The following is a 15,447-nucleotide window of genomic DNA, read 5'->3' as shown; positions in this document are numbered from 1 at the left end:
GGATTTAGTGGGTCTCAGAGATGGTTTCAGTATTGGTCTCACAATGGACTGTTACGCTGATCATTATGCGATGCCTCATTAGTCATGCACTACCAATATTATCTGGAGCACCAAAATGGTGGATGACCTACTTCTTCAATAAATCGCTATGGATTCTGGGTTGTTCCCATCGTCATGACGTCCCTATTCATTTGTGTTCTGATATCTTTTCTTGAGTGGGAGAGGTGAGTGGAGGCTGTATTAGCACACTGGGAATGACACGTAAACCTAAAAATACCTGTGAGAGTGGTGGAACATGCTAGTATCACCCATCAGGTATGTCTTTGATAAGGGGAGAGGAGAAATAACGGAAGTACAGAATTGCTGCCTTGCAGTTCAGGGGTGGCAGAAATTTCTTCTATGGTTTGGATACATCTCAGTGCCACTCAGTCAGTCCCTACTGCACGCCTGCCACACAGCAAGGACTGTGTTCCCATCACAGTCTACTGGGGTCCGCGTAGAACTTCAGTCTTTCTGAATGTGAGAGATATGATTCGTTCATTCAACAAGATCACACTATGTTCTGGATTCTATGGGTTAGAGATTAAAAAGAGAAGTTCCTAATACAGCCTTTAGTAGGGTTTGCTCTCGGTATTGGTGGTTCCGTGCTTTGATGAGCTCAGAAATGAACTCGTATGGTTGGGTCTATCTCAAAGATGTTTTCACTGGAGGTTCTGCCAACATTCATTTTTTTCTTATCTCGGCTTTCTACGGCTATCGAAACCCTACCCGGTATAAAGGATGTTTCTGATTTCCTTTTCAAGAAGGCAAACTCACGCATGAAAATGTGAAGGCAAAGACATGAAACTTTAGGAATGCCTTATGAGGAATATATTCCATCGCGTTAGCAAATGTGCTGATGTCTTCTGACCATGAGTAAAGATATAATAAAAGCTAAACATCCTTAGAAAAGAAATGGATTTCAGTGCCAGTGAATCTACTAGCAGCAAGCAAGCCATTTAGAATGCTGGCATTTATGGTCTCCGTGTGCTCAGCATACCAAGTGCCGGAGACTTGTTTTCATGTTGTCAACACAAACTCCAGTCTCTACAGTGGTGCTGAACCCAGTTCTGCTGGGGACCAGTGTTTAAAACATTGGCACTGATGAGGTTTCCTTTTGTATGTTTATCTTTTTTTCATTTTGAGTTTGTTCCTGGAACCAAGAAGGGCATATGTCTCACTCTTGGGGGATAACAAAAGTTTTTAGCATGCCGTATTCTGGGCTTCTAGACACTAAAACAGTAAGATCCAAAATGTCAGACAGATTAGGCAAACAGGGGAAAGGAGCAATGAGATTGGAAGACAAGTAGGTGCCCATAATGCGGACTCTGACGTCCTAAAGCTTTGCTGTAGATCCTTCCTTCCTAACCAGCCACACAAGCTAGTGTTCATTTGAGGGAAACAAACCAATTAGTGGGGGAACCATAGCTAGTCCTGTGTTCAGAGACTGGAAGTAGCTCTCTGTGGTTTCTCATAGGAAATGTATTAGACATGCAATAAACCATCCTCCACAAGGCTGTTAAAATAAATGCAACTATTTCCGTGAGGCTTGTTCTTATGGTGTGCCCCGAATGTCAGCTAATAGCACCAAAGTAAAGCAACATTTAGCAAAAGCAGATACCCAGGGCCAAAGGGATGTGGTCTGTTTTTACCTATGGAGAGTTTAAAGGTGTCATTGGATGGCCCAACTCTCAAGTGAGTGGTTCTCCTCGAATGGTGTTTCTCCCAACCGAGATCTGACTGGTGGTGTGCAGCACTGAGTTCAAGGTGGCCATTAGAGGACTTTTGGCCAGCTGCACATCCATGTATGTGAATACTGAACCAAGCTGGGTGGAGCTGACGCTATCTTACAAAAACCAAGGAGTCCCAGGGAAAGCCCAGACCATTCCATTGCCCCACAGTGGAAAGAGCAGTGAGTCACCCCCAGAGCTAGATTCCTCCCAAGGAACAAGCATACACTGCTGTCATGGTGGGGGGTGGGACTCCCCAGGGAGTGCTTTTTTAGGCACTATCTGGGGTAACCTAGGAAGAATGGAGGCGCTTCCCATCACTGTTGAACAAATCTGGTAAGTGCAGCCTCTGGCTCGTGATTGCCGTGGTAGCAGGATTATGACCTCCCACTGACACCCACGTCCTCATCCCTGGCTCCAGTGAGTAGTTTATCTTAGGTAAAGACCTCCAGATGGACAGATTAGCCTGGAAGATCTAGGGGTGCCCAAGGTCATCGCAAGGGTCTTTAAAGATGGAAAAGGAAGGTAGAAGAGTCAGAAAGAGATTTAAAGATGTTGCACTGCTGGCTTTGCTGATGGAGGAAGAGACCACAAGCCAAGGCATGCGGGCGGTGTGCAGATGCTGGGAAAGACAGGAGAATGGGCTCTCCTCCTGGAGCTTCCTGAAGGGACCCAGCCCCAGTAACGCTCTGATTTTAGCTTAGTGAAATCCATTTTGGACCTGTGATCTCCAGGACAAAATACAACTGTTTTCTTTTGTTTTGTTTTTGGAGCCACTGTTTGTGGTGATACGTGGGAAGCTCTCACTGCAGCCGCCAAAGGAAATGAGTGCAGCCACATCCCCCGGGCCACCTCCCTTTTCACTGCAGAGGGCCCACAGGGGCCTGAAAAAGATACAAGTAGCAGGCAGCAGAACTAGGATTCACACCAACTCTGGCTAATTCCAAAACCTATTCTCTCCATTCAACAACCCGGAATGTTGGTAAACCCAAATCATTCATTCCTTCATTTATGCATTTGTTTGACCTCTACCCAGTGTTGGCTATAGAGCCAGGAGTTGTGGTCCAGGTGCATGTTTTCTCACTTGGGGTTGATAAGATGACAAAGATTAAACCTAATTAGGACAGCGGCACCTCGGTGGTGCAGTGGCTTAGGTCTTCAGCTCTTGATTTTGGCTCAGGTCATGAGATCGAGCCCCACGTCAGGCTCTGCACTGGGCGTAGAGTCTGCTTAAGATTCTCTCTCTCCCTCTGCCCCCCCCCCACCACACTCTCTCGCTCTCTAAAAAACCAAAAACACCTAATTAGCATAAAGTTTCCTAACTCGAGTTAATATGAAATTTGCAGTTCTAATGGCACCAAGACTGCTGTCTGGTTGTTATCCAAGGCTGGGGAATTTGCAGACAGAATGTGAGGAATCCCAGCCTCAGCTGTAATTCTGAAGGACACTAATACAGCACCGCAGTCCCTTCTCATCCAAGGGGGCTTTGTTCCAAGACCCCCACCCCCGCCCCGTGGATGCCTGGATACACTAAAGCCTATGTACCATGTTTTTTCCTGTCTGTCCACACCTATGATAAAGTTTATCAGTTAGGCATAGTGACAGATGAACAACACAGTGATAAACAGAATAACTGTAACAGTGTATCTTAATGAAGTTATAGGACAGTGATCTCTCAAAATGCCTAATTGTACTGTACGCACCCTTGCTGTGACCATGTGAGATGGTAAGATGCCTACACGATGACTGGGAATGAGGTGAATGATGTAGGCATGGGGATGTAGCGCCAGGCTACTACTGACCTTTCCGACCGTCTGCTTCTGGAACCCGGGTTGACCACAGGCAATTGAAACCGCGGAGAGAAAAACCGCAGATAAGGGAGGGATCAGTGCATAGGAAAGTAATTCCATCCCGAGCAGGTTACTTTCCCAATGGAATTGCCCTGGTGTCTACACTGCTCTGTCACATCTTTGAACACACTTTCCCCCTGACAAGAGCAGAACCAGACGGCCTGAGAAGGTAATGCCCCTGATCGTATCTTCAGAATCTGGTCAAAGATGGGCCTACGATCTCATAAAGGGAAAGTGAGTGGGGCTCGGGTCAGGGCCTCGCGACCAGGAATTTGCTGCCCATCCCGTTTAACAAGCTGCTAGGACCCGGACTGTCTTGGTTGGGATGTGCTTGGTTTCTGCAGGGTGGCATTGCTGTCACTTGCGGTCCGTTGTGTCTGAGTCTGACATTTGATGCTTTCCAGTTTTTGGCATCCTTTTACCTTTTCATCATGTCATCTGAACAGAGAGGCGCAGCCTGCGACGGGCCACAGATCTTGGAAAGGAAAGCAGAGCTCAGCTTTCAGACAGACTTAAATGGCTACTACTCAATTATTCAGTTGTACTCATTAGAGATGCGGTATTTCCCCCTGCCACTCAAATCACTGGGGAGGGAGCAGCCACAGATGGGAGAGCCGGGATCTTTGGAGGAGGCATCCCGAGGCTCCCCCCCCGCAAGTGGTCCTCTCTGAATGGCCGACTCACCATACGTCATGTTAACATTAAACTGGTAGAGCCTGGGGGGAGTCGGGGTCCTCCATGTGCTGGAGGATTTGGACCTATCGATAGTCATTCCGTTTTAGCAGAAAGGACACAACCATCTGCAGAATCACTATGTGAGAATATTTTGTTGAAAACAAAATCATCATTGATCACGAAAGGCCCCAGCCTCTACCCAGCCAACCTAGGCAGCAGTGCAGGAGCCGTGGGGAGCCCTTGTGCATGGGATAAGTGTCTGTATCTTATGATTCAGTCCTTCTTTCATTTGCTCATTCCGCACAGAGGTACAAGGGCCCACCCAGTTCCAGACATCAGATTAGGCACCAGGCATTCAACAGAGAAAAAAACAGATTTTCTCCTTCCAGCAAGAAGCCCTATAAATCAAAGGTGGGCAAAGAACTCACAGAATCACAAGAATAACTTTGCCAAATGCCGCGAAAGGGAGATCCAAGCCGGTGCTTCTAAGAGGGAAATGACCTGGGGTAGAGGCGGGGGAGGGGGGAGGCGGGGGTGGGCGTGGGGGTGGAGGAGGCTTTCGCAAGGAAGTGGCCTTTGCACTGTGATCTCAGGATGACACGCAGGCACCCTGGACAAGAGTGGAGGTGGAGACAGAGGATAGGGCATTCATGAGAAACAGAGGCAGGGGTAGGTATAAAGAATTCTAGACAACAGGACATTTCTTATACCCACCCGCCTCTCCCTGCCCCTCCTCCTGGTTTTCTCATGGCCCCCGCCTCTCTCAAGCCACTTTCCTGCAGTGGCCATTTGATTGCCTTTCCGAGCAGTCTCCCCTCTCAGGGCAGCTCTGTACTTGCAGCCAGCACACCGATCTGCTCCTGTCGCCCTCTGCTTACAACCCATGGAGACTCCCACTGTTGGTAGGTTCAAGTTCAGTCTCCTGAGCTTCCTGGTACAGATGGCCCTCATCTTCTGGAACTTGTCTTTCTCTCTGGCCACCCTCCCCCACGCCTCTTCTTTCAGTAACACGGAAGGACTCACAGCTCCCACAGGTGTGTGGCCGAGCTGGCTGTCCAGCCACGGACAGCATTTTCAAGCCGCCTTCCCCCGCCCCTGGCCCTGTGTCCAGCTGGGGCACACACCTGAGCTCAAGCCAATGGGACATGGCAGAGGCCATGTGATGCCCACCACTTGCAGGCCTGCCCCTTCCTCTGAGACCCTCCGTGCTCTCTGCCTTCCCCATTTCCCGGCAGATGGCAAAGCTGACCCGGGAGCTTATGCCTCCTACTGCTAGGACCCTCAGTGACTGCCTTTTCAGGCCGTGTCCTGTCCCTGCCCCACGGCCATTTAGACTTTATGCGAGCAGGGTGAGAAAAGAAACTCCTGTTGTCTTAATTCCAGAGATTCCAGGGATCACCTGTTAGAGCAGCTAACGTGGCGTTTCCGTTACTCCACACACAGAGCATCTGGCTCTCCTGCGTCCCCAGGCTGCCCCCACTCCCTCCCTCTGCTGTCCCTGGGGTAACGGCAAAGCCATGGCCCCTGGAGGCAGACAGTCTACGTCCAAAGCCCACCTCCTGGGGCAGGCTGCTCAGTCCCATCCTTCACATAATGGGAATACTAACATTACACTTACTCCGCAGAGGGTTTCTATGTAGGTTAAATGAGGTGATGCTTAGGAAGCACTTATCATAGGACCCGAAACAAAGTGTTAGCTGTTATCATTATGATTATTATGTGTTGGTTTGATCATCTTATCTCCTCCCCCAACCTGTAAGCTCCCTCCATCACAGCAAAGGGTCTTAACTCCTTTTTGTGCCTGTTTCTTGCCACTCAATAAGTGCAGTAAACATCTGTGAATCAAAAAGCTGTCGCAGGCCATTTTCCTATGTTCTAGAAGAGTTATCTGCTAAGCAAAGGAGAGCCCCGTCACTGAGTTAATCCCAGGGGGAAGTAAACAGCATTCCTGGTGATCCTATAAATTTCAATCTCTTAAGCAGTCCTCAGTGATCTTGTTCATGCCATCCAACATTCTGAATATTCTTTACAGAGTTTTTTTAATTTGCATTCAGTGTTTATTACTCATTGAATGAGGCGCCCTTTTCATGGCCTCGTGGCTGTCCCACCTATCACCCTCTCCATCACTCCATGGTCCAGCTATCCTTAGTCCATATCCATCCCTGAGCACCCCAACTAGCGTGATGTGCACAAGACCGTAGGGCCGGAAGGAAACAAAGACAGACACCAACTTGTGTTGAACCAACACTAGTTGTGTAGTAGAATCGTTGAGAATGTGACTCATTGTGGTCCTTGTAACAGCTCTCCCTGTTGGAGCCCAGTGGACAGCACACGGCAGTGAACAGATGAAGCATGTACTCTAGAGTCAGACCCCAAGCCCACCCACAACCACCCTAAGACTCAGTTTCCCCATCTGTAAAATGGGCTGATACTAGTGCCAGCCTCAGGTAGTACTTTTGAACTTGGGGCAGTGCTGGGCACTGGACAGACACCCAGTGAAATCCGGCGATTATAATTTCCTAGGTTAAGGGCCTCAGTGTTGCTTCCAAGGCTGCAGTGTTCACTAGCAGGAAGGATCAAATCTGAGTGCAAATGTCCAGCGCCAGGAACTCCCGATCCCATAGCAGTGGCCTCGGAAATGTGTGAGCCTCCCCTTGTTTCTTCTGCCGGCCCCACCTGTACCCTAGACACGGAGGGTTTCACTAGAGCACGACCTCCCGCTCCCCAGGGGCTACAACACTAGGAAACGAAGCCTCTGAAAATTTAAAGGGAACAAAGTGGCTCTGTCATATCCTTCATGAATAATCGAAGTTACGAGGATAAATGGTATGGCAGCTTAAGCAGCGAGGGCCGCAGCCTGACTCCAGGATGGCTAACTCCTTGTTTTCTGATGACCCCAAGGAAAAAGCCCTCCCCTTCCTAAATGTCAAAGGTGCTTCAGTGACATGTCACAGAACAACGCCCCACCTCACAGTTTCTGGAAACCTCTAGGGCAGCAGCTAGTGCTTGGAGTCCTCACGTCAGCAATATGCCTTAGGTTAAGGAAGAATACATATAGGAACACTTCTTCCAAGCTATGTCTGTGTCTGCAAAAACCTCATTTGATCTTTATTCTAGTTGCTTTTAACTCCTTTAGAGTAAATCGTGACTGGGTCAAAGAAACCATCTTTATCATAAATATTATAAAGGTTAAATTTGGCCTTGGAGATGAGATTCATTCATTCAATCATAGTTGAATAAATGTATCCGTTCACAAGGGGATGAGTGCTGAGTAGATGGAGCCCAGTCATCTCCACCCACTGCCTGCGGCAGATACTATCACATCCCCACTGTGACAAAGAAACGGAGACACAGAGAGGCTAAGTAACTTCTTCCGGGTCTCACGGCCATGAAGAAGAAAGAGCTCACATGTGAACTCAGGCCCCTCCGAATACAGAGTCCACGTTTTCAAGTATGAGGCGGTGCTGACAGTTTGGCAATCCTGGGAGAAGCCCTGCTTCTGCTTAGAGTGAGCTGAAATGGATTCTACTCCATGGGTTTTGTTGGCGGGGGGTTTCCCCCAGGAGCTGAGGACGACCTGGGGTTGGCCCAGGAACTGAGGGGTCCTCAGAAGGAGGGGAGGATCTTGTGCTGACAGGCCCAACCAGTCAAGCAGTCATGCAGGCTGAGCAGTCATGGGAGTTGCCCTTGATGTCAACTGTCCGGTTGAAAGTAAGCGCCAGCTGCCGTGTCGGTGAAGGCAGGGATGGTGTGATCTCTTCATCCCCATATCCTGAGCACTGAGCCAGGACCCGACACAGGCTGCCAGCTGAAAGACATTGGTAGAGGGAATGAAGGAAGAAAAAGGGAAAGGGAAAAGAAGGGGGGCAAAAGGCAGCATTGAAGCTATGGAACGTAATGGCCCAGATCCCAGAGTCAGAGCAGGTTTTCATCCTAGTTTCTCTGGTTTCCAGATGAGAGACCTTGAACAAGTACTTTAACTTCCTTGGACCTTGTCTCTTAGTCTGTAAAAAAAATGCGTACAATACCTATCTCGTCATTTTTATATGGTGTTTTAGAAGAGCATTATGTAATGGGCTTTGTACACTATCTGGTACCCAGAAAACTCAACAGTCAGCAGCTATGATTAGTATTATTATTACCATCATGTTAGTATTAATCATTATCTGATTAGAGAATATTACTCAAGAGTACTCTGGCATTTATAGCCAGAAGCCAGCGGGCACCAACCAGTACAGTCAACTCGTGTGGTTGAAACCTAGAGCAACAGGCAGCTAAGGCCCATCTCAGCTCCCTTTGTGGGTCTTCCCTGACAGCCGGCTGCTGGGTGATCCTGGGGATCACTGGGATTGTCACACAAGCCCCCTTTCAAACAGCACTTTCCTCAAACACAGAAGACATGATTAGACTTTAAGGAAAATCTAGCTCCATAGTTCCAGCCACTGGACACATGCCAAGAACTCCAAACACATGAACTAGTCTTGGCTGAGTTTACGGCACTCTGGGGACCCATCCACTTCCCTGGCGACACACCCAAAAGGCCACAGTTGCTTTTCAGACTATTATTGCCCTTATTAAGATGAAAAATCAGTTCAGCGGGGAAGGAGGGAGCTGCATAGCCAGAAGCAGCCTCGTCTGTTCTCACAGACACCACCAGGATGTCGGCCACATGTCTGGTACCCAGCGCCCCGGCTGGACCCTGCGGCTCACGCCATGACACTCAACACTGTCCACCCCTCACCCCATTCAACACACACCTGGGCTTCTCAACTGTGCGGCAGGATGCTGAGGTGAAACGGAAACCCCACCTTTCTTACATGAGCTGGAGTCCTTCTCTCACCCTGCCCCATCCTTCCCGCACTTGGACGTGGCCCCCCACCCCGTCTCTCTCTTCTCTCTCCCTGCCTGGGCTCTTCCTCTTTGTCTGTCTTTCGGTTTCTCTGTATCTGTCTCTCGCTTGCTTCTTTCTTTCTCTCTTTCTAGGTGCCTTTCTCTCTTCTTCCCTCCCTTTCTTTCTCTTTTTTCTCCTTTCTTCCCTCTTTCTATCCCCTCCCCCGCGAAGCCTGCAGCCTTGTGGATATGATGCACATTTCCCGGCTGGCAGGACAGGGCCGTGACTGTAGAACACGGGACTCAGGCACCTGCTTGACCCAGAGAAGACTGTGCTTAGGAATGAAACTTAGAGCTGGTCCCTAACAATGAGGAGGAGACCGGGAGGTAGGCATAGTGGAGGAGGGATAGGTGACAAGGATGGGCAATGATACGGAATCTGTACATGTGCATGGAGCTGACCATGACAGGAGAGGAGGGGAAAGAAGTGGCAGTGAGTGATGGGCAGAGAAGTGACCCCGTGGCAGCCATGTTGATAATTCTATGCCTGTCTTTACCCTAAAACCCACGTGGAATCATAGACAGTTTTGAGCAGAGATTGAACTCATGGTTGACATTTTCATAAGCTCCCGTGTTGCCAGAGGGTGAAGAAACTGAAGGGGTCAGGGTGTCAGCTGGGTGACGTAGAGATGGCTGTGTTCCAGACTGTTCTCTCCAACTTCCCTCATGAGAGCACTTCGAGGAGGGGCAGTATCCAGGACTCTGTGCTTTGGGCTGGAGTCATCACAGTGTCAAGCCCGGATAACCCTTTCCCATCCCTGTGCCAGCCAGAACATCGGACTTATTACTTCACGACACGGCCCTGAGTTGGGTCAACGGGGCCCTGGGCTTTAGGCCCCTGCGGTGGGCTTCGCCAGCAGCATCAAGGACAGGGAGGTGATGCTATTCTGGGATCGGCTTAAAGACGGGAAGCTCAAATAAAAGACTAAACCTGTATTTCGCTTTATTTGGGAAGTTACTTAAACTCCTGGGACCTCAGCTTTCTCGTCTTCATCAGGAAGTGTTGAAGTGAGCGTTCAGTGAGCTGATTCAGTGGTTCCCAAAGTGTGGTCCCTGGACCACCAGCGTCACCTGGGAGCCTCTTAGGAATGCCAGTTCTTGGGCCCCACCCCGGACCTACCACCCAGTCAGACACTGGATAGGGCCCACAATCTGCATTTCAAAGCCCCCCCCCCCCCCCCCGCCTCGGTGGGAAGCCAGTGCAAGCTCCTGGTTGAGAACCAGTGTATGGAGAGCTTACACAGAACAGAAGTTCAGGAGGAAAGAGACATCACTGTCACTGTGTGGCGGAGCTCCATCACATGTAAGGCCCGGGAAACGCAGACGCAAGGAGAGCGTTCGTATCCGTGTCCATCCCCTGTACCGATGCGGGCTGGCTTCTGTTTATCTTGGCACAGAAGTGGAGAGTCTTCCGTTCCAGACGCACCTGTTTGCAGCTCAGTCTCAGCAACTGATGGGATGGTTTAACCCGATTCCTTAACCTGTCCTAGCCTCCGTCCCCTCATGTGCAAGGCTGGCATGAGGGCACCACGCTCCCCCTGCGGTCCCTCAGTCAGTGAGAGGAGAGACTCCCCAGCGCCGAGCCACCCTCCAGATGAGCACGTGTGGTAAACAGCACCCGGGATGCGTCCACGCCACACCCCCCCCTCAGATATAACAGTAACGCAATAACGCCCTTGTACGCACCTTGGCACTTGCTATAAAAGCAGACGCAGACCAGGGAGTCAGAGCAGGACCTGGCACTTAGCTATTTTTAATTGTTCTGTTGGAAATGACGTTTTCATTGCCAAATTCCAATTTTTCAAGTTTTATGAATTTTATGTACAATATATATGTTACAGAGACACGTAAAATTAGGCATGGCAATTTTTTTTCTTTTTCACAAGCAAGCTGTCACGCGCCTTGCACCCGTTCTCTTACTGATGCTCACAACAACCCAGTGAGGTATATACTACGGTCATAACACATTCTGAGATTTGGGGAACCAAGGCTTGCTGAAGTGAAGTCAGTTATCCGCAGCCACGCGGTTGGCCAAGCTGCAGGTGGATTCACACTCCGATGGGTCCTTCTCCAAGAGTCTGTTTTAAACCACTACGGTAAGGCCAGGAGGTGAGGACGGTGACAGCAGGTCCAGGTTTACCCATCTGCTTGATGCTCCCGCCTGCTTGCCTATTTTGGGAGCATCGAAGTGACTTTGCTGCCCGCTGTCTTTTCCGATGGCATACAGGGTCACGTTGGCCTGACCAGCCAGGTGGCGGTAGGGGCAGGAAGGTGGTGGGTATGCACTGAGCCACCAAGGGGGAGGGATGGCCACGTTACTCCCCGCTTCCCCAGAGCCCCGACAGAAGGTCAAGCCTAGTAGGGTTGCCAGATTTAGCAAATATGGATTTTATCTGGCAATCCTTACTTCCCAGGGGCCCTCCAAGTTCTCCCACAGAAAGTTCTAACCCTTCCAGGGAGTTAATTACACTAGGGAGGCTGAAATCCTGGATTTAGGCGATTAGGAGCTACATCCAGTGAGGAATGCATTAAGGATGGCAAATATTTTAAGCCTCAAGAAAACACACTGAAAGGAGCCCTGTTCTCTAGAGCCCAGCCCCAGGATGAGAAGCAGCTACGAGTTCAATGCCAAGACCTGGACTCCCCCTCCAGCGCCAAGCAGAGGCCAGTTCTTACTCCCTGCTTCTCAGGGCTCTTCTGCAGCCACACAAACCCACAGCATGGAAAGATGACAGCACCCAAAGCCCGGGGCTAGGGACGATGGCGGAGACGGGGCTTCCTCTGCCAGGAAGTACATGAGGCAGGTGGTAGATTCTATTTAATCACTCAGCAGACCTTTACTGAGCATATACTTTGTGCTAGGCAGCATGCTAGCTGTCTAGAAGGCAGTGGCACATAAGGAAGATAGTCACATAGCCAGATAACAAATACATATACATATATACATGTTTTCTACATATGCATATATGTGCAAGTATATATGGATATTTTATATGTGTGTATGTATATATTATAAATGAGTATATAATATATATTACATGTATATATATAATAAAGAAAGGATCAAGATGCTATCATTGAGAATAAATAGGAAGAAAGATGCAGATTGAATCTTCAAAGACAACCTCACTGAGTGAGTGACATTTAAGCAGAGACAAGGAGGCCATTATGTGAAAAGCAAGAAAGAAAGCTCTTTGTGGGCTTCAGAAAGCAGCAAACCCCCCAGGCAGGAATTGCCGAGGGTACTAAGTCATTGTAAGGGGACAGTTCTCCCTGTCTAATCAGGGTCACTTCCCGCTAGACTTTGTGGCAGGCACCCAGACGCCCCAGATGCCCTGCACTGCCTCCCGGAGGTCGATGCACAGTCTGGGTTCATGCCAGCACGCACGGAGGTCATTTTCTGGTTTGAGTTTGGCCCTTGCGTGGGCAGGCTGGTTGCCTACGGGAGTGACAGCCCCTGGAGCATCCCTCAGCACATGAGCCAGGGTGTTGGGGGATAAATTCTGGAGCTTCCTCCCCCTTGGTGGGAGGATAAGCATTAGCACCATCCACACAGCCCCTCAAAAGTCCCCACGAGGGATGAGTCCAACTGTTCACCCAGGTAAACCATCTGACGGGCTTCCCCTTCTCCCGGGCCTCTCTACCCCACTTCCCCATCTGACTTCTTCATTCCCATCTTTGGGATTCCCAAGTAAATTACATGCACACAGATCTTCATCTTAGGGTCTGCTCTGGGGAAAACCCAAACCGTCTGAATAAGTCATTCATGATCAGTCAAAGGTTAACTCAAGCAACCCTCCCCATCATCCCCCCCGCCGCCTCCAACCAACCTCCATATCTACTGTCATGCCTGTCTGTCCATCTTCCCCTTGCAACCACACACTTTTCAACCCAGCAGGCTTTGCTAGTTCACTTTGTTCCTCTGCCTGGCAAATTCCCATTCATCGTTTTAATGTCACCACCTCTTAGAAGCCTTCCCTATGCTCTCATCTCTGTACCTTCCACATTGTTTTACTGATCTTGTTTTCACCAGACCCCACCCATCCATCCATCCATCCGTCCATCCACCCAACAGATACATATTAATTACGTCTAGATGCCAAGCACTAGCATGCCATGCCTGTCCACAGGTCCTCCTGTCTAGATGGATCTTCTTGATGTCAGAGTACGTCTTAGGCATCTCTGTGTTTCTAGCACACAACGCAGGATCCAGGATGGAGTGGGCGCTTGGCAATTGTTTGATCAAATTAAACTGATGAACTTCACCTGTTCCAGGCAGACAGCATCTGTGTAATGATAATGAGATTTTTAATTATGCAGAGGAGGATACATTTATTAAGTATGTACAATTAATAAATGAGTATGTTTTCATCAAATTGTGAGCCACATGGAGGCACAGTTTCATTACTTAATATAGCTTGTAGGTCATTAAACCAGAGACCATGTTTGATTTACCAAAACCAGAATGTATTCTCAAAGCAGAAACGGCCCTTGGCAAGCTCTATTTTATCACTGTGGATCATAGAGTCTGGAATTCCTGCTTTGCCATCCAGCCTTCTCTTTAGAACTGTGCTAAGCCTTTTGACCTCAAATTTCATACTGGTAGGGTTGCCATTTAAAATACATTACGTGACCCTACCCACTAGCAGTATCGTCTAAAGAAAGAGTCAGAGTTCATCAAATAAGAACCCAGTCTGTATTGAAACACGGAGCATCTACACTTTGTCCAACAATGTGTTAGATACAAAATATACAGCAGCAGTTAAAACAGATTTACTCTCTGCCTTCTGCAACTTACAGTCAAAGATCTATGTACAAAGATGTTCCCTGAAATATGGCTTATAAAAGTGTGGCATTATCATTTTCTGTAAGACAGAGGTTGGTTAAAAGGAATTATAATAGATTACATAATGGCAGATTCCCCAGCCATTCAAATGATGATGTTAAAAGAATTATTCATGACCAACAAAAATGCTTACAATATAAGCTTAGGAAGAAAACAATAATCAGGACACACAGTGGTATATCCAGTGTGATTCCAGTTCTGCGGACAATCAAACATTGATGTCTCTATGTTGTAAAACTACAGGCACAAAGTAAGCCAGAATATATAGAGGATTCATCTCTGGGATATGGCATTGTGGTTGGCATTTTTATAGTTTCCTGCATTTTCCCAGTTTTATTCTTTACCATGGGCATGAACATGTGTTGCTTTCATAATAATACTTTTTAAAGAGCTTAGTAGAAATCAGAATAGATCCTTCCACTGCAAAATGTGGCATTTCATCCTCTCGTGTATCAGAAGAGCTTGGTAAGATGTTCAGGGTTTGTGCTCTGCTTGGGGAAATAATAGCTTCCGGCTTGCCAAGAGCTCTTTGGGAGCGAGGAAGCAGACAGGAAGCTCAGAACCTGGGAGGGGTTTACCTTCAGCTTCTTTGCTAACTGCAACCTATAAATATTTAGTGGCCAAAAGCAGTGGGTTTGTGGGTGGGGGAGGGGTCAAAAGCCAAACCATCCCCCTCTCCCTCTGTCCCCCATGCTTCCGATGTACAAACCTGTGGTTTGTACAAACCGATGTACAAAACTGGGTTGCTCTCATGCAGTCCCAGTGAGGCACTAGAAGCTTGGCAATAATGGGCCTATGTGCATGCTTTTGCTCCAATGGAAGATAAACAGCCTGCCTGCCCACCAGAGTGTGGACCTGAGAGAGCTCTACGGTGCGTAAGATCACGTGATCCAACTCGCTGTGTGTAAAACGAGAAGGTTAAATGATGCAGCTGCCTAAAGAAAAATACCCACTTACGGGGCCATGCAAGGAATTTGTCTTATGCAGACATGTAAAGAGAGCCTGACCAGCCACTGAACAGTTCTAATATCGGGTGGCGAAACCCAGGAGACCACAGGATGACCGCGCTGCCTTTGCAGAGACTGTGGGATGTTGTTACACCAAGACTGAGTAGCAATGGAATTTTCCCCTACTTTTGGGGGGCTCTCCTCATCTTTTTGATCTATTTGAGTTTGGTTATACGATAGTAGGCTGTGAACATAGAACTTTCTAGAACTGCCAATGCTCAGGTGGAGGGAGATGGTCCCACCATGACATGAAATTTCAGAGGATCTCCATCCTACAGGTCCCTGTCCACTGGATGGAGTTTTATTTGCCAATGACAAGAATTGGAGGGACTGGACACAGGAAGGGTTCAGGATGTGGGAATGATGTTAGGAATATCGACAGAGCAGTAATGCAGACTGTAAGACCCCCA

The 15,447-nt window shown here is 48.6% G+C and overlaps 1 protein-coding gene across 1 annotated transcript in view; it reads left to right on the top strand.

Moving 5' to 3' along the window:
* The window catches only part of VAT1L (vesicle amine transport 1 like), a 137,738-nt gene that overhangs the window by 27,270 nt on the left and 95,021 nt on the right, over positions 1–15,447 (top strand). The window lies entirely within an intron of this gene.

This window comes from Martes martes, assembly GCF_963455335.1.
Source record: "Martes martes genome assembly, chromosome: 17".
NCBI lineage: Eukaryota > Metazoa > Chordata > Mammalia > Carnivora > Mustelidae > Martes > Martes martes.
The sequence above is the reverse complement of the archived record's forward strand: the minus strand, read 5'-3'. Positions and strand labels throughout refer to the sequence as shown.